General features: G+C 39.6%; 1 protein-coding gene and 1 non-coding gene across 15 annotated transcripts in view; one reads left to right on the top strand and one right to left on the bottom strand.

Moving 5' to 3' along the window:
- The window catches only part of OXR1 (oxidation resistance 1), a 355346-nt gene that overhangs the window by 123446 nt on the left and 212147 nt on the right, over window positions 1-19753 (top strand). The window lies entirely within an intron of this gene.
- TRNAL-CAG (transfer RNA leucine (anticodon CAG)) lies at window positions 18235-18317 on the bottom strand. Its single transcript has one exon. It is a non-coding gene; the product is annotated as a tRNA-Leu (tRNA).

Below are 19753 nucleotides of genomic sequence, written 5' to 3'. Positions count from 1 at the left end.
CTGTGCTCCCACTCACATGGCCAAGAATTCAGCAGGGGTTTTGTGTCTGGCTGAAGGGGGATTGGCAGCCAACTCCAGACTGCTACCTTGTATACAAGATGCATATGTAATACATTTTTAGGGTATCTTTCCATTAAAATGAAACTTTGTATTTTTAGATAAGGACAGAATCCATTGTTTTGTCAGTGTGATGAGTATGAGATAACTGCTGAAGAGGGTACAGTAACAATCAAAAACTTCCCATTTGAGGATTTCTGCTTTTAACTAATTGTCTTTGCAAAATATTAGCACTCAAGTAAATCAAAGACATTCTACTAAGTGGCATAATTTATTATATTACATTATATTTAGGCGGGTTAGTTATTTTTCCAGTGAGTAGTTTAACCCCTTATGAACTCTCTATGGCCTGACCTAAACAATTTTTCCCTCCTAGGATTACCTCTTTATCTTAGTGCAATAAAGAAATGGCAAAATAAAGAATTGTTTGATTAGTAGGCTTGAAATTTTTTTTTTAATTTTTTTTCTCACAAATTTAATCTTGATTACTATGCAAATGAAAATTCGTCATAAAGAATATTACAAACAATGTGAAATTCTCTTCCATATGTACAAACAAGGTTTTATGAAAAAAAGTGCATTTGGGGAGCAGAAGTTCTTTGTTTCTCTGCTGTACCGTGTTCTGCTATGCCTCACTTTATGCAGATTCTCACTTTTATGCAGTTCTGAATCACTTGCAATAAATAAAAGGAGGAAAAGAGTCACAGTAGACCTCCATAACAGTAGCCTTCTATGTGTAGACTAGGACATGACAATTACAAGTATTCTTGAGATTGGTACCATGGTTTAGTTAGGCAGTGATTGAGTACTTGTCAGATGTTCTGTTCTAACTATTGCATTATGTTTTGAACTTAATTTTCACAGAGAACTATTTATTGTGATCAAGAAAATCTTGAGGTTCTGTTGATTATTTTTAAAGGCTGTAAACGCCTATAAATAAACTGCCTCTGTTAACAGTTTTTGAAATCTTGGTTTGATACATTAGTTCTTTTCCTAAAAAGAAATACTGTATTCATTTGGAGATATAACAAAGAACAAATGTATTTTTCTGGAGGAAAGGATAACTTAAGATTTATTTTCTTGAAAAATTTGGTTTTAATTCAGTCTAATAATATATTACTAATTATAATCTCTATGAATCTCTATAATCTCATGAAATTGCATAACTTTGACTCAAAAATGGAGCTATCTCCTGTCACCAAATCTATGGAAGTTGTCAGGTGTATATAGTATCTCAACTGCTTTTTCATTGACAATTTTCTCTTAATTTTGCATATAAAGTTAATTTTTAGGGGATAATCCCTGTTGGATGGGCTGGTAAAAGTGACTCTCCAAACACAAAAGCTTTGAAAAACTTTGTATGTGAGGCAGACATTTCTCAGCTGCTTTATAAGAGACTGTTGCTAATGTGAACTGACAAAGCTAACAAAGAGGTGAATTCCTCTTAATTTCAGTTTAATTTGAGAGCTGATACCATGATTTTAAATGCTGAACTGTTGTTCTCTGTGTTGTTAGTGTGTTCTCCTCTCATCCTTTGCTCTATTGTGCTATTTTTTCTCCAATTAATTTAATCTGCAATAAACACCAGCATTGAAATAGCAGAGGTCAGTAGATATTCCAATGAGTTCCTGTGTGTTGTATTATTCATGTTACTTACTGCCATCTTTCAAGAGCAATTTCTGATTCCATTCTCCTCAAGTGGAACACAGGAGTATTTAAATGACTTTAGGGAAGGGATTTTTACTTTGTGGGAACCAACCTTATGTATGGAAGAAGCACAGCAAAGAGAGGCCCCAAATCAGTGCATACCCAGGATCTGCAAGGTCAGTCTTGTTGGAACCCTAGATACTAAGAATTTTAAACTTTCTGTGCTGAAAGGCACAGAACCACAAGAGAACACTGCATTTGACCTAAGACTGTAGAGAAGCCTTCCAAAATTGATTAATAACACTGGGATTATGGGTGTGTAATTAATTAGAAGTGTGATCTTACAGAGTGAAAAAACTCAGATTTAAGATTTTAGTATGTAGTAATATATGAGAGCCAAGGCAGAAGGTCTGACTGTCTACCTACCACTGTTTTCATGATGTTCAGGGATGTTGTATCTGCAGGGACCCCTGTGGCAGGGAGGAATGATGAATCTGACTCCATGCTCTCAGAAGGCTAACTTATTATTTTATGGTACTTTATTACATTGAAGAATACTCTACTATATTATACTAAAGAATACAGAAAGGATAGCTACACAATGCTAAAAAGATACTACTGAAAACTCGTGACTCTTTCCAGAGTCCCAACATAGCTTGGCCCTTATTGGCCAATGAGTGAAAACAACTCACACCAGAATCCAATGAAACCATCACCTGTGGGTAAACAATCTCCAAACACATTCCACATATGAGCACAACATAGGAGAAGCAAATGAGATAAGAATTGTTTTCCTTTTTCTCTGAGGCTTCTCAGGAGAAAAATCTGGGGCAATGTATTTTTCCAGAGAATGTGAATGCCACATAGGGATATTCTTACCTGCAGTTATTTATGTTCTGTAGTTTGGAAACCTCATGTTGTATAGCTCATTTAAACTGTCCATGCAACTAGAGAGTATTTCTCCTGCTTGGCTCACTCAGTTTTCTTTTCCTTCTCTAGCCTAGATTGGAGTGCTTCAAAAGATAGCCTAAGTGACAAACCCAGCCCTGAGAGCCAAGCCATTTGGTCCCTAAATGAGTTTAGCAGATTGAAGGAAGCAATTGTGAGAAGCAGGCTGTGAGGAGTACAAGGACATTTGCTGAAGTGTGTGTGTGATAGTGCTCTGTTCCAGGAGCTGGATCCATTTGTGCCTTTGTTAACAGCCTTGCACATGGTATATGTTTTAGATGGTCTTGCAGAGAATACCACATTGGTCCTGTAAGTCCACTAGTCCTGAGGGTCCACTAGTACCTCTGGGTAGTTAGAAATTAGCTGCCACATCTAACTCTGTTTTTTCCTGCAAGAAGTATGCTGCCTCCTTCTCCTCCTTTGGTTTGAACCTCAGGAAGGTCCATAGGGCTAAGAGAGTTGCTCTTATGTGATCTGCTGATCTGCTGCCAGCACTTAGGCTGTTGAGGGCCAGTGTTACCAGGTTTAACTCAAACTATTTTGGAGAAAGAAAAAGAAAGAAAGGAAAGGAAAGGAAAGGAAAGGAAAGGAAAGGAAAGGAAAGGAAAGGAAAGGAAAGGAAAGGAAAGGAAAGGAAAGGAAAGGAAAGGAAAGGAAAGGAAAGGAAAGGAAAGGAAAGGAAAGGAAAGGAAAGGAAAGGAAAGGAAAGGAAAGGAAAGGAAAGGAAAGGAAAGGAAAGGAAAGGAAAGGAAAGGAAAGGAAAGGAAAGGAAAGGAAAGGAAAGGAAAGGAAAGGAAAGGAAAGGAAAGGAAAGGAAAGGAAAGGAAAGGAAAGGAAAGGAAAGGAAAGGAAAGGAAAGGAAAGGAAAGGAAAGGAAAGGAAAGGAAAGGAAAGGAAAGGAAAGGAAAGGAAAGGAAAGGAAAGGAAAGGAAAGGAAAGGAAAGGAAAGGAAAGGAAAGGAAAGGAAAGGCTCTGATTTTCAGGCACCCTGATTGCCCTGAAATGAACTGAGCATTTTAACGGTACTCTTTTTTGTGGAGAGCGTTTTATTTACAGGGTGTGATTCCAGCCTCAGGCACTGTGGCCAATGCAGCTGGTAGCTTCTGCTGGGTGCTGATGGCTGGTTTGGTGCTTTGTGATGGTTGGCCAGGTCAGTCTTGGCCAGTGGTCCAAGAGTTTCATAACACAGCATTTGTTTCTGGAGGCAAATAGTTTTCTTTCCAAATTGTACTCCAGTCAGCCATCCTGGAAAGCTGCAGTCAATTTTCTTAGGCCAGGTCTGTCAGCAGCAATTTGAATCCTGTGATAAGTAGAAAACAAACCTCTCTTCCAGTGTCTAATCATATTGCCATGTTTATGAACTTAGATAATAGTTAAGCTGGACAAATAGTATGATTGGTATAGGAGGATGATGCGATTTGGAAAGACACATCAGCTTTTTAGTCACTGACAATTACTGACTTTCTCATATCTGGTTTTGATTAGAAAGTTAAGGAAATAATGTTTATATGTTATAAACTCCTGATATGAACAGACTGTACTGTTTTCAAGATTATTTTCAAGATAATATAAGCCTAATTTTTTATTTTCTTATAGTTACAGGGAGACTGTGTTTACACAGGGTTTCTAAATGTCATGGTTTTGATTGCATTAGACCTGAACTATTGCTAAGTTTGTCCTGATACCCCTGCCAGATTCTAAAGCATGGAAAATGGATGTCCACAAAGCCCTGTCCATTACTGAACACTAGGACCATATGCCAAAGTTTTTTCTTTGGGATTTGTAAGTGTGCAAAAATAATTATCTGTTTTGACCCTTATTCTGCTGCTCACCATCCCCTTTCTTTTGATTTTTAATTGGAAGTGACACTCCTTGAATGAAGCTATAACATACTTTGTGAATGTATTCTCTGTTACAGAATTAACTATTTTATTGCTGAACTTTGTTATGGTAGTGAACTGCAAAATAATATCTATTGACATGGACTCTTTTTAAGTTCACTACCAAAATATGAACTTTTAATTTCTTGCACTGTTTCATTGCTTAGGGATCTGGAGGCTGACTAATGTAAAATTATAAGGCAGCTGTGACACTCGGATTTTATTCAAGCAGAACAGATGAAGTCTAGAATACAGATGTACATGGGCAGCACAGTGTGTAACAGACACAGACAGGGGTACAGAGTGGGGAACAGAGCAGAACTTGACACTGTGTAAGCAGTAGCCAAAACACTGATGTGTTACCAACAGTTTTTTAATCACAAATTCAAAACACACCACCATATGGTCTGCTGTGAAGAAAATTAACTGCATCCCAGCCCAACCCAGTGCAATGCAAAAACCCATGTTCATACGCTGAAACTTAAGCTCCAATAGAATGATTGTATGCCTAATAAAAGATAGAAAATAAATATTTTTAGTTTTACAATCCATCCAATAAAAATTTAACTTCCTACACATATAAATAAAGTCATAAAATTTTTACATAATCATGAACAGCTTTAAAAAATTTTCTTGAAGCAACTGCATCGCCAATTAGAAAAGGTGAATCAATACCTGAATATATTGGATGTTTTAAGAAATGAAAATAGAGAATAAATTTAAGTCTGTTTAAACTTTTCTAAACTGTTAATATGTTCTCAATTTTATTTTTACAGAATTCTATTTCACAATAAGGCTCTACTCTGTCTTATGTAGAGCCTTTTAAAGGCATTTACATGAGCTAACCAAATAACTTGGCATGTGTGGTTTGTTAAAGTCATCTCTATTTCTACAACAACTTCATGCTGTAGGTCCAATACCCAGAAGTATTTAATTATCCTAGCTGTGTTTATTTGCTATATCTTGGAGTTTCTGTAGAAGTGTCTGATCATTGCCTGCAGATTATTTAATTGTAGGATTACACTTGCACTTCAGCTATAACATTTAATACCACAAGTTCCTTCTTCAAATGGAAGAAGATTTCAAAGGCTGGCACTCGAAAATACAAAAAGGACCTAACATCTTAGTGACAGGATTGTTTCTTTTTTGTTTTCTTTGCAGTGAAATGAAAAGTGTTTATTTGTTTCTCAGTTGATCTCAGACAATAAATGTGTGAGCAAAACTGCAGACACCTTTCTTTTTGTGGTTCCAGATCCCTTATGTTTTGGAAGATTCAGGAGGCAGAGAATTTCTGAGCAAGACCTTAAGATATACAGTGTACATGGCTTGGCTTTTTACTTTACAGGGATGTGTTTCCTGTTACATCCTGTTCAAGTTCCTGCAGAAGGGCAAACTGCTGCATTTCCATAATCAGTGGAATTCTTTTTGCTTCTATTCTAGAAGTCAGGATTTCACATGAATTGTCTAATAATGGTCTTTAGCAAGAGTATGCAGGATGAGGAAAATGTTTTGTTTTTCTTTTTAAAAACTGCATTTGTAGAAAAAATATGCCAAGATATAAACTGAAGGTCAGTCTTGCTGAATGATGAATTCAGTTGAAGGTACTCATGCCCCAATTCAGTCATTTCTGCAGGCACAGGAAAGCATGAAGAAATTTCCCAGGCAAGGATGAACTTTTCCTCATGCTCAGATTTCATGCTGAGCTTGGGCCTCAGTACCCTGCAGATATCTCCTGTTAGTCGTATATATCTAGTCTTAGCAGAGCTGCTCCTGCTAGATTTTGACTGCAAAAATAGCTTAGTAACATTTCTCTGATTTTTAGGAAATGAAATCTGTAGATTAGAGAATTATTATTGCTGCTACATGTGAAACTTACTCTTAATTTGAAACCAGTCTTGTTTAATTCCAACTTCAATGTGAAAAGCACACGTGACAATCAGCACCTAACAGAGCTAAGTGGCATCATCCAACTTCTGCTGCATTTCATATGGAAGAATGGCTATACTGGTGGTCAGAAATACATTTTCTCTCAGGGTTAGCTTGCCAGATACATCTCTGAAGCCTTCTGAAGCAGAACTGGTACCATATGATGAAAGCAGTTGCTGTGTCTTACAGACTTTTTCAGACGCTTCTGTCAATTACATGAATTCTCAGATGTCTCCCTTTTTTTGGATGCTTTTTTAAATCCCTGCCCACAAGGACAACACTGTATCAGACTGAAAGGCTTTTCTCCCTGTTCTTTATTTCTTAAGAAAAATCCCAATATCCTGAGAAAAACCAGATCTCATTTCACAATGTGCTATGTCTGCATCCTGCTTGTATGTGTACAAAATCCCCAGTTTAAATTTTCAGCATGGTGAATAATAGATATCTGCAAAAGTCCCATGCTTTGTTAATGGGATTTTTTTATGCTGCTCCCTGATTTTAAACACTCACACTGCTGATGTATTTTAAACACTCACACTGGTGATGTATTTTATTATGGTCTTACAGAAGACACTTTGGTAAAGTGTATTCTGATTCTGTATTCAGCAACATGAATCAGTCCCAGGGAACGGGCCCAGCTCATCGTCTGTGTCTGTGCTGTATTGCTGCAGATAGTGGTCATGGGCTGTTGGCTCCTTATTTATGTGGCCATAAATTGCCTGTTTTGCTGACACTCAAAAGTAAATGAGGGATAGTATCAGCACTGCTGGCTTTCTGGCAGGAAGCCTAAGAGCAACTTGGTATACCTTGTGTGCCTAACTAATGCCACTTCAATGGAAGGTTTTAATTAAGTGCGTGTCTGTGTCAGCAGAGAAGAAATCAAAGGCATTTGGTAAAAAGAAAGTGTATCTGCTCCAGAGTCACTGAGGAGAAATTTGGTGGGAGCACTAAATGGCTTTCAATTAATTGGAAAATATTTTCTTAAATATTATCAGAAAGGACAAAAAATCAGTCTGAAGGGAAGACTAAAACACTATTCTGTAGATCTAACCCATTTGCCCCATACTTGTAAGATGTCATGGTAGTACAAGTTAGAGGAGTAGAAGTTGCAAAACTAATCTGAGATGCTGGATTTTATTAAGCTCCCTAATTGTAGTTATGAGAAGAAGACTGGAAATTGGTTTGTCTGGAGCCAGTATTTTTGATTCGTCCTTTCTGTAGCAGTTTCTAATCTTGCAAACATCCAAAAATTCATTAATACAAGTAAAACTTTTATAGCAAATATTTTATAACCAGCCAGCCATATTAAAATTCTAGCTGTTGAAATTGAACTTATCACATGGGAATTTCAGCCCAATTTCCTCATTCTGACAGTTACAGGAAAAAAAGTGCACTCAGTTCTCCTCAGACCGTCTAGAGGGATTGCTCTTTATGAAAAAGAGAAGGTCTAAGGAGCAGCGATAATTCATTTACCACTAGATATGGTCCATGATTTATTTTGGATAATGTTTGGTATATAATTTATTGTTCTATCTGCATTACAGCAAAGCTTAAAGCAGGCAACCCTTTTTTTGTACAGGGCTTGTTACATCATATTGTATTTGCCTTAATCCTTATAATCTTTTTAAGGCCTCAATGCAGAGTGCTTTCCACCCTTTTATCCATCTTTCAACCAAGGTAGAAACCTGCTTTATTGCTCACTAAATGTTTTTCCAGAAGAAATGGAGTTTTCTCAACACCTAGTCTGAAACTCTGCAACAAACTCTATGAGGAGCTAGGGATGACGACACTGTCTTAACTTTTGTCCCTGTTTGATCTTCCATCTCTAATGTAACTATGAATTATTCTTTGCATTAAATAACCACAGTGAAAGACAATGCTTAAGCCTTGTCAGAGGTGAACTCTTTTGTTCCCCTGTATGACATCTTAGTTTAAAATAAAGTTCTTCTGTGAACTGTACTGTCATATAAAAGCTTCCCCCATTCCCAAAGCCCCATTTTTTTTTGTTTGTTTGTTTCTTAACATGGACAAGGTTATTTTCTGAATACAGAATTCTATGTCTGATTTCCTAATATTACAGAGATGTGACTCCTGGGACTGGAGTGTTGGAATGGAAGGATACATGCTCTGTAGGAAGGACAGGAAGGGAAGATGAAGAGGGACATCACCCTTTATGTCAAAGACCATGTCCATGTACAGCTGTACATGGAGCTCTGGGATGGATAAAGAGCTGACCAATGGCTTATGTGTCAGGACTAAAGGCAGGGCAGGGACAGGTGACATTATAGGGTCTGCTACAGGCCACCAACCAGGAAAACCTAGTGGATGAGGCCCTCTGAGACAGAGAGGAGCAGCCTCATATTCTTACAAGCCCTTGCTCTTATGGGGGGCCTCCACCACCCTGATAAATTCTGGAGGGAGAGCTTAGCAGGGCATAAACAATTTAGGAGGTTCCTGGAAAGCATCCCTTCCTTCTCCAAGGGATAGAGGAGCCAGCAAGGAGAGGTGCTATGCTGGACCTTGTTCTCACCACACAAGAGAGGCTGGAAGGGAATGTGGAGCCCAGGGACAGCCTTGTCTCCAGCGACCATGAAATGGTGGAGTTCAGTACCCTTTAGGGCAGCAGGGTGAGTGCACAGCAATCTCACTGCCCTGGACTCCAGGAAAGCAGACCTAGTCCCTCTTGAAGTACTCCTCTTGGTAGAATACCATGGCATAAAAACTCATAGGGAAGAGGAAATGAAGAAAAATGGTTGATATTCAATGATCACCTTCAAACTCAGAAGAGATGCAGCCTAACAAATAGGAAATCACGCAAAATGTTTGGAGGCTTCTGTGGATGAACAAGAAGCTTCTGGGTAAACTCAAACTCAGAAAAGAGTGTGGAAGCAAGGACTCTTGTCTTAGGAGGAATGCAGTGAAATTGTCTGGGCAATTAGGGGTCAAATGTGGAAAACTAAAACCCTGATAGAATCAAATCTAGTCAGGAACATCAAGGGCAACAAAAAAGTTTCTATAGGAATGTGAGTAATAAAAGACAGACTAGGGAAATTATGGGCCCTCTCCAGAAGAAAATGAGAGAGATCTTGTTACCTGGGGTATCCAGGAGAAGGTTGAGGTATCCAATCCCTCTTTTGCCTCAGTCTTCACCAACAAGTGCTCCAGCCACAGTGCCCAAGTCACAGAAAGCAAAGGCAGGAACCAAGACAATGAAGAACCACACACTGGAGGAGAAGATCAGGTTCAAGACTATATAAGGAACATGAAGATGCACAAGTCCATGGCACTTGATGAGATGCATCCCTGGGATCTGAGGGAGTTCTTAGAGAAGTTTCTAAGCCACTATCCATAATACTTGAGAAGTCATGGCAGTCTGGTGAAGTTCCCACTGACTGGAAGGGGGGAAAAATAACCCCTGGTTTTGAAAAGAAAAAAAAAATGGAGACCTGAGGAACTACAGGCCAATCTGTCTCACCTCTGTGCCTGGCAAGATCATGGAGCAGATTTTCCTAGTAACTGTGCTGAGGCACATGCAAAATAGGATGTGGCTGGTGATAGGCAACACAGTTTCACAAAGAGCAAATCATGCCTGAAAAATTTGGTGGCCTTCTATGATGGGGTTAGTGTTGGAGGATGAGGGAAGGGCAACAGATTTCATCTACTGGGACTTATGCAAAGCATTTGACACTGTCCCACACAGAATTACAGAATCACAGAATAATGAGGTTTGAAGAGACCTCTAAGATCATCAAGTCCAACCTATGCTCTAACACCTCAACTAGACTTTAACACCAAGTGCCATGTCCAGTCTTTTGTTAAACACATCCAGAGATGGTGATTCTACCACCTCCCTGGGAAGAGCATTCCAGTACTTTATTATTCTTTTGGTGAAAAATTTCTTCCTAATATCCAACCTATACCTTCCCTGACACAGCTTGAGACTGTGTCCTCTGGTTCTGTCAGTTGCTGCCCAGTGGAAGAGACCAACCCCCACCTGTCTGCAACCTCCCTTCAGGAAGTTGTAGAGAGCAATAAGGTCACCATGACATCCTCTGTCTCTAACATGGAGAGCCATGGATTTGATGGATGCACCACTCAGTGGATAAGGAACTGGATGGTTGGTTAAACTCAAAAAGTTGCTGTTGAGGGCTGGATATCCATGTGCAGGGCAGTGCCAAGTGACATTTTGTAGGGGTCAGGATTGGACTGCTGCTGCTTAACAGCTTTGTTGAGGACACGGGCAGGGGGATTGAACCTGGCAGGCACCCTTGGCAAGTTTGGCAATCACACTAAGCTGTGTGGTGTGGTTGACATACTGGAGGGAAGGGATGCCATCCAGAGGGACATGGACAAGCTTGAGAAGTGGGCCCATTCAAATCTCATGAAGTTCAACAAGGCCAAGTACAAGGTCCTGCACAATGATTGGGGCATCCTTTTGGGCAGAGGATGGATTGAGAGCAGCCCTGAAGAAAAGGACTTGGGGGTGCTGGTGAATCAATAGCTTAGGATGTGCTGACAATGTGTGTTTGCAGCCCAGAAAGCCAAACATGTCCTGGGCTGCGTCAAAAGCAGCGTGGGCAGCAGGGCAATGGAGGAGATTCTGCTCCTCAGCTCTGCTCTTGTGAGATCCCACCTGGAATTCTGTGTCCAGCCCTGGGGTCCCCAACACAAGAAGGAAATGAACCTGTTGGAACAAGTCCAGAGAAAAGAAGCAAAGATGGTCAGAGGGCTGGAACACCTCTCCTGAGAAGTCAGGCTGAGAGAACTGGGGGCTGTTCAGCCTTGGAAAGAGAAGGCTCCAGCGAGACCTCATAGCACCTTTCAGCACCTAAAGAGGGGCTATGGAAGAGCTGAAGAGGGACTTTGTACAAGGACATATGAACAAGGGGTAATGTATTTAAACTGCTAGGGGGTAGGTTTAGATTAGATATAAGGAAGATGTACTGTGAAGATATTGAAACCATGGACCAGGTTGCCCAGAGAAGTTGTGGGTGCTTGGAAGTGTTTAAGACCAGGCTGAATAGAACCTTGAGGCACCCTGGTCTAGCAGGAAGTGTCCCTGCCCATGGCACAGGTATTGGAACTAGATGACTCTTCCAACCCAAACCTTTCTATAATTCTATTCTAACGTCTTTATTCCTGCTATTGTTGTGAAAATGTGAGTCTGAAGACTGAAATATGTAAAGTTTCCTTCTTAGCCTGTACACTTCTTTCAAATGTATACAGTAGATGGGGAATCTCCTGGCAAACGGAGAAATAAATGCAACAGATGCATAGTAAGAGCAAAAAAGCTATGAGAGTAGTTCCAAGAATTGAAGATGGCATTAAAAGGTTATTTACCTTGTGGCAAATAATTTCATTTTGCCTGACTTTTATTACTGTGAGAGATGAGAAATATTTTGGCATTTATTATGATAAGTGAGTTGTAAACAGAATGATCTTGTTTCTCTGGGTATTACAGAGCAATACTAGATGCCTCCACAGCTCATGACAAAGACAGGAATCCTTATTAACTACATAGGGAAAATCCAGAAACCAGAAAAATTATGTATCTTAGAGTATTCCAATTAAAGTAATGAATGCTGTGGTCTTAAAATCTTCATAAGATAATTGCTTCACGTTAAGGTAGAGCAGTGGTCCTGTTCAGAGTGCAGGAAGACATGAGGAACATTGCCCTTGCCTATACACTGGCTTGCACACAGTTCCTCAGGCAGTGCACAGGCAGGCTCTGGAATATTTTGCAGCAGCATGTGAATGCTAATACTTTCAGAAAATGTCCAAATCCCATTTTTTTTTTAATGGGAAGGTAGTTAAACACTGAAAAAGTCTCTCACAAGATCTGTCCTGGCAGGTCTCTGTCCTGGCAGACAATCAAAACTGGCTGGGGCCCTGAGCAATCTGCTGCAGCTGAGCTGGCTCTGGGTGGGGAGGATCCCAAGACGCCCCACCAGCCCCAGTGACCTCCTTGCAGGGTCCTTCTTGCAGAAATATCACTACAGTATGAAACCTCTGAGCCTCAAATTTCTGGAAGCAATGAGGCTTTGTCCTACTGTTTGTCCTGCTGATTACCACTGTCTGTATTGATTTCTGTCTCAGGGCTGGTCTTGGCCACTATCGCAGAGGATGCTGATGCTGGGCATTGGTCTGATCCAGCATGGATGTCCTTGCATGTATTAAGAGGATATTGGGATTGCAGATAAGGAGTAAGTCTAATGGGGAGGACAGATTAGTTAGGAGAGGAGACAATGCAGCTACACCTGTGATCCAGTCAAGGCAGCCCAGGAAGAGTCCTGACACTGAGATTTTGCATGAAGTTTTGTTTTCTCCTCAGTTCTATGATGTAAGGCTGGGGAGGCCCTTCTCTTTGAGGAGACTTTGAAGATCCTGGGTGCTTTGGTGAGGAGTCTGTTTAGCTGTGCAGCAGCAATGGTGACCATCCAACTAATGCTGTGCTGTGCTGGGGAGAGTAGGAGCTGCCAGAGCCTAGCCTAGCACTGGCACTAGCACTGAAGCAACAGGAAAATGAGTTAATTCCAGTTAAACCTGAGTGTGACATTAACACCCTGAGATAAGGGTTACTATTTCTAGCAGCAAACAACTAGTGGTTTGGCTGACAGTAAAAAGACAGCATTATCTTTGAAAGGGGAATGTGGCTTTTGAAAATGAAGCAAGACTTAGAATGTGAAGAATGTGGCTTAAGGACAGGCATGCCTACCAAAAAATACTGTTTTATCCAATAATTTTTATGAAGAGCACTAGCAGTAGAAAGAATAACACACTGCCCCATATTCTGTCCATGTCTGTCTGTAGGAGACCCAGATGCACGCATGGCTTGTGGCAGGTAGCTTTTTGCCTCTGCTGTCACAAGGGTGTCTGTGCTATCAGAAACAGCTCTGTGTTACTTTCACTTTCCAGGCACGTGTACTTCCTCATGTCAAAACTGCCCTTTGGACCTGCCCCTCTGCAGTATGAGTGATACCAGTAGAGATCCAGGATGCTTGTACTGAGAGATGAGGTGCTGCGTGCATCATCTTTAGTACAATGATTGACTTGCATGGTCTGAATTGGTTCCAGTTCATAAAGCAGACATTTATTTAACATCAGAGTTAACCATCAATGTCCTTAACAGAGTTAGTCCAGTTTTCATGTTTTAATAATTGTGAACAGCATGGAACCCGAGGTAGATTCCTTTCAAGGCAGATTCATTAGGGCAAAAAGAAAGATCAGTAGTGGCTGGTAATGGATTGTTTCTCGCAAAGATAAACGCAAATTCAGACATGCTTTGAACTGTCAGTGTAGGCTTGCTTCAATGACAAAGGGAGCAGGTGAGCTGTGGTATACTGATTATTCTTTTTACTTTGGTTTTAAAAAAACCTTTGAAAACCACAAAGTGTTGGAAATATACTGTCCTATCCACTAATGAGCAGCAGAAGTAATGAGATATCTCAAAACTCCCTCAGTGTCCACATACTTAGCAGATAATTGTGTGAACTTCATCTAAATCTTTTCAAAGTGATGTGTGGCTTTGGTGTCAGGAGAGAAATACTGGAAGTAGTTTCCATCTATTTCAGTCATTCAGTGACTCATGCTGAGTGGCAAGATCAGATCAGATTTGGGTATCTATTATGCTTTGTGATGGGCATATGAGATGGTCTCTTCTGTGCTGTATTCTCCCCTAGTCCATGGGCAACATTCATAAAGCCAGGAGGAGGAAAGTTTGCTGATAACCATTTGTTTGTGAGAAAAATTTTTATCTGAAGGAATAAGTTCCATGTGGAAATATCCTCACATGTAGGATGGTGCAGTAGTGGTAATGGTAGAGTCTCAGCTTGCCCAGAAAATTATCTATTTCCCTGAAACCCCTTCGAGGGGATTTCACACAGAGTGTGGAGTCTGCCTCTCTTCTTTCCCCTTCTGGTCAATAAGGGCTCTGCTCACATGTTCAGCTCTGGCTGCAGCTGCAAGGGAATCCTTATTCCTTATTAATTTAAAGGTTGTATTTAATAGAGGCTTCCTTAAAGCAAACTGGCCTTTGGTAAAGCACAGCAGCTTTCTGTGTCTTTTATCTTCTGTTTGCATTGGCACCCTGAAATACATTTGTTTGAAAAAGTGTATAGTCCTTTTCTTAAAAAAAAAAAAAGAGAGAGAGAAAGAGAAAGAAAAAGATTTGTCATTCTCTGTATCTTATTTACCAGAAGCACTGCCTTGTGCACCATGCTATAGAGAGAAAAAAATTCTGAGCTCTTCATTTTTCTGTACTTCTCACCTTGTGACATTTTCTCACAGGAAATATTCACAACACATGCAAATGTTGAGAGTTTGGTCTCAATCCTTGTGACCAGCATTGGATAAAATATATGCAGGTTCTATCTCAGAAAAAGCTGATCATGTGCTTCCTTTAATAATGAAAGTTGTTTAAATCTGAAGATCTTGTCTAGCTGATATGATTATTTTAGTTCAAATTGACTGCAGAGCTGAACCTATTCATGTGAGGAGCCTCACTAAATAGTCTCTATATAAAAGAGTGCAGATATCAGCATTTCATTATAAAATACTAAGCATGCATGCTGATAATCAGATTTTTTTTAAAGTGATTGTTTTTTTCCCCTCAAATACCTCTCTATATTCTGTCTAGTCCATCTTGTGAAAGTTTCTGAAAGCAAATTTATAGGAAGAGACTTGTCTCCAGAGAATTAATTTCTGTCATTGTTAAGTTTCCGTGTGTTTTGCTGAGATTTGGTGCATAGTTGTAAAAGTTACTGTTACATACATAACATTAATGAAGAATTTGACAGATTATTCTGTTCTGTTCAGGCCTTGAATTCAGGAAAAATGATCTGAGAAAAAAGGAATTGAACTTTATACAGATTTCTTAATGAAGTCCTATGGTCTCTGTTGTTTATGATGGCCTAGGATTTGATCTTCCCTCTCCTCTCTCTTTAGTTTTGTTCATTCTTATAGTTTGTAATTATGGAAGAGTTGGCTTGGAAGAATATTATGTTTTATTTTGTGATTATATTGAAAATCCAAATGAAATCTTATCTGCATATATTATTTACCCATTTCAATGTGTTACGAGAAGGGAAATACTGTTAACTACAAACTATGAAGATTTCTAGGCTGCAGAGTTTTATCCTGTGGCTCTGTGCATCTGTAATGTTGCTGCTGTTTCACACAAGATTTGCATCATGGGATGAATCCTAGGACCACTGAAGTAACTTGTGAACTGTCACTGGAACTGGGGCTTTTCTTATCTTGATTGGTGGCCAGAGCCCTTTGTGGTTCTCTCTCACTCTGCCTCCCATGCAAGACTCTCAGTGGGGATCAAAGTAGGGTCAAGAAGGGATTGTAGAAAAAAGCTACAGTCCTGAATAGGTATTTGAATGCATAATTATTTAATGGTTTTCTCATTTGTAGTTTTCTAGGATGCTTAAACCATCTCATACTGTAGGTACACCTGGGCTGATTTATATGATCTCAATATGAAGCTACAGAGGTTCAAGACCTCAAAGTTGCTGTTTATCTTCTGACATTTAATTATTTAATGGTTTATATGTATATCTTTATATATATCTACCTCAGTCATATTTTTTTCTTCAAACTTTAGGAAGAGTCTACTCTCTTAGTTTAGATCAAATTACTTCAAATAATATTGATTTGATATCTCTATAAGGTGGATAACACACTACTATTTTCAATTGTCTTGGTGGGACTTAATGGTTTTGTTTTCAGGTTTTTTCCAAAATGGATCTCACAGGAAGACCAGCAAATTCTGCAACTTCAGAGTTCAGAGTTACTGCTTTAGGTGGCTTTAGGTGGCTGCCTGTTGATCTTGTTGTGTTTGGCAGATCCAGACACGTTGGACTTGCTGGGTGTTCATAGCAGGCAAATGTGCTGCTTCTATAATTCCAATAGTGGTAGAATTGCTGTCAGGAATGTGGAGTTTAAAACTTTAACAGTTCAGCAGAGGAAAGTGTTGGGGGATGCAGTATGGGTAAATGAAGGTGGTATGGAATGTAATCTTATCCCCTAAAGAGTTGCAGCTGAGCCAATTACTAAAGATTAGGAGCAGGCCTGATGTTAACAGGCCACACCTGTAGCCAATCCGAAGAGTGTTATAAAGGACTGGATTGGTTGCTTGAGGGGAACTGGAGTCAGTTGGCTGCTGTGAGGACAAGGAAGAGTCAGTGCCTGGAGGAGCTCCCTGCAAGAACCATCAAGGAGGTATGAAACTCTAGCAACAGGGAACCCTTGTAAGTAATGATAATAGAACTCTTGTGCTATAATGACAACAGGAAAGCATCCCTGTATGCACTGACAGCCTGTAGTGCTGCTTGCCTAGTAAGAATGGATGGATTAACACCACCCCTTGGGTTAAGTCCTGGAGAAAAACAGATATATATCCTCTGTACACAAAGTGTGGTAGAGAAGTATTTTGTGCGGTTAAGCACTCTACTCAAGGATTACTTAGTAGAATTTGCAGATGGAAGGAATTAGTTACCTTTGTCAGAGTTGGTGTTATTATCACATAATTAAAACACTACCTGTTTGTTTCTTCCACTGGGATAATTCATTGATTCACCTATCTTAGTTGCTCATTTATAATGATCTAGTGTTATGTATTTTCAGAGGTCATTACTGTATGCCTGCTGAGGGCTTGCAGTGCTGGATATTTAACATTAACTAAAAATCTTCGTCTTCTACTGCCTTCATAGGAAGAATGCTCTTATGACTATTGTTTCTGGTTTTGCTTCTCAGAAATACTTTTGTATTCTAGAATTTCACCTAATGTGTATTTAACTCTAAATATACAACGTGAAAATTTAATTAGTTTACTGATTCATATCTGCTTTTGAAAGGTTCTTAAATCTTAAAAAATCAAGAACACAAAGCAAAATCCAGGGTATTTTGGAGAGCAAGTTAAAAGTAAGAAAAAAGCACCTAGCATTGAGCTGGAAGCTGTAGTTTTAGAAAACATCTAGAACAAAAATAACTGCTCACCTCTGGCAAAAAAGGGAGAGAGAGGTTTTGCCTTCCTTTTCATGCTCTCCTTTGCTCACTCCCCTTCTCCTGCTGCTTGAGCAGTGTCAAAACCCTGCAGCTGATTGCCTGACAAGTGGGTGCCACTCCCTAGAGCAGCAGGAGCCCATCTCAGGGCAGTGACATTTCTCCCTGCAGGGTGAGGTGCCTGGCCTGGCACCCAGTGTCAGAGCAGTGCTGGGAAGGTGCAGGGCTGCTGCAGCCATGGTGGTGGAGAGCAAGGAAAACCCCACCAGATTTTGGGGGCTGCACTGCGAGCTGCTCCCTGCTTTAGGCTGAAACAATTAGATTTTCCCTTTTAATTTAAGACACCATTTAAAAATCTTAGAATAGAACAGAATAGAATAACAAGTTCAGTTGGCAGGGACCTGCAGTGATCATCTACTGCCTGGCCAGTTCAGGACTGACCAAATGTTAAGCAAGTTATTTAGTGGATTGTCCAAAAGCCTCTAAAATATTGAGAGGCTTTGGGCATTGGCTACCTCACTGGAAGCCTGTTCCAGTTTTTTATTGCCTTCTCAGTAAAGAAATGCATCCTAGCGTCCCGTCTGAACCTCTGCTGAGACCTCTCCTGACCATTTCCGCCCTTCCTGTCAGTGGATACCAGGACGATGAGAGAAGGACCCTCCCCTCGTGCTCCTCAGGAAGCTGTGGAGCGCGATGAAGTCTTTCCTCAGCCGCTTTTTTTCCAAATTAGACAAAGCCAAAATGCTCAGCCTGAGCCCCAAAACGAAGATGTCAGGAGTGGGATTCGAACCCACGCCTCCAGGGGAGACTGCGACCTGAACGCAGCGCCTTAGACCGCTCGGCCATCCTGACCCACGTGGGGGTGCTGTGGCGGCGCTGTCACTGTGTATTTCCAGATATTTTTTGTAATGTGTTCTTACTTTTCCACACACAGTGGGTGTTCAAAAATATTCCAAGTGAGAGCGTATTTTGTGTTGACTCTCTGGTAACCATAATAACTGATCTTTATTCATACATGCAGCTGTTGGGTTCTGTGAGTGAGTGTTAGTGTGGGGAGAAAGAAGCAGGTACTTTTGCATGTTTGTTACATATGCCATGAAATTCTGTACATTTGAAGCTGTACAGAAATTAATAAAAATGTGGTATGCAGTATGGTTCACAAGGACATTGCATAAGGCTGAATAGTTTCCTTTAATATCTATGAAAATTCCCCTGGGATATGTACAAGTTATTCATGGTAAGAGTTCTCTGATATTTGAAAGGGACTGTGACACGGAAGCAAATTATATGTGTCCTTGCTGAAGGTTTTTTCCAAAAAAATTCATGTGCTTGAAAACTGAATCTAGGAACCTCTAAATATACAAATTGGTCAGGATTTGGGAGTAAAAGTAAATATGAAAGACAAGAGGTGTGCTTGTTTGGAAGCATCAGGTTAAAGTGCAGTGTCTTTGTTTGGAATATAAACTTACTAGGAAAAAAAAATGAAATGGGACAACCAGAAACTGACTGTCAGAAATGGCAAATAGTATATTTTTATTTTAAATATAAATGAATAATATAGTTTATGTTAATCATGTAGTTAAATTGCTTCATAAGTTTCTAAGGAATGATTACATAATTTAATAGAAATTATTTAATTTATACATTAATTTATTTATAAATGAATAAAATTTTATGTTCATTATATGAAAATTATATAAAAACATAACAAATAAAAATGAATATATAAATATGTTATTTAATAACAATTATAATATTAATATGTATAATATATAATTGTATACCAATTTAATACATAAATAATGCATTTATAACTTATATATTAAATTATATAATAATTTCTTAGAACCTTAAAAAGCAGTATTTTCCCATGACAAAAAAAAGGCAACTGTCTGTACTAGATTGGCCAAAAATTGGTACTGGTTTTATTTGATAGTGTGTCTTTTGTATGGAGAAACCAGTTCTTCTGGCTTTGGTTTTTCAATGTCTCTCTCTGGGGAGCCCAAAGTGTTGGGCCCAATACTTTGGTGCTGTCTTATGGGTACTGAGCTGAGGAAATAATGACTTGTCTTGACCTACTGTCCATGTCCTTCCTTGGAGGCACACAAGAGTCGGCTGGACAACGCTCTCTCTCATCCTGACTTCAGACTCAGTCCTATCTTCAAAGCTGACTTTGCTTTGAGCAAGGTTTTAGAGCAGGTGAGTGCCAAAGGTCCCCTCAAACCTAAACTCTTTTGTGATTCTACAACTATGTGCCATCATTTTGGACAACTTTATGTAACAATGCT

The sequence above is a fragment of the Molothrus ater genome, chromosome 1 (genome assembly GCF_012460135.2).
Source record: "Molothrus ater isolate BHLD 08-10-18 breed brown headed cowbird chromosome 1, BPBGC_Mater_1.1, whole genome shotgun sequence".
Taxonomy (NCBI): domain Eukaryota; kingdom Metazoa; phylum Chordata; class Aves; order Passeriformes; family Icteridae; genus Molothrus; species Molothrus ater.
Note: the sequence above shows the minus strand (reverse complement) of the source record. Positions and strands in the feature narration are given on the sequence as shown.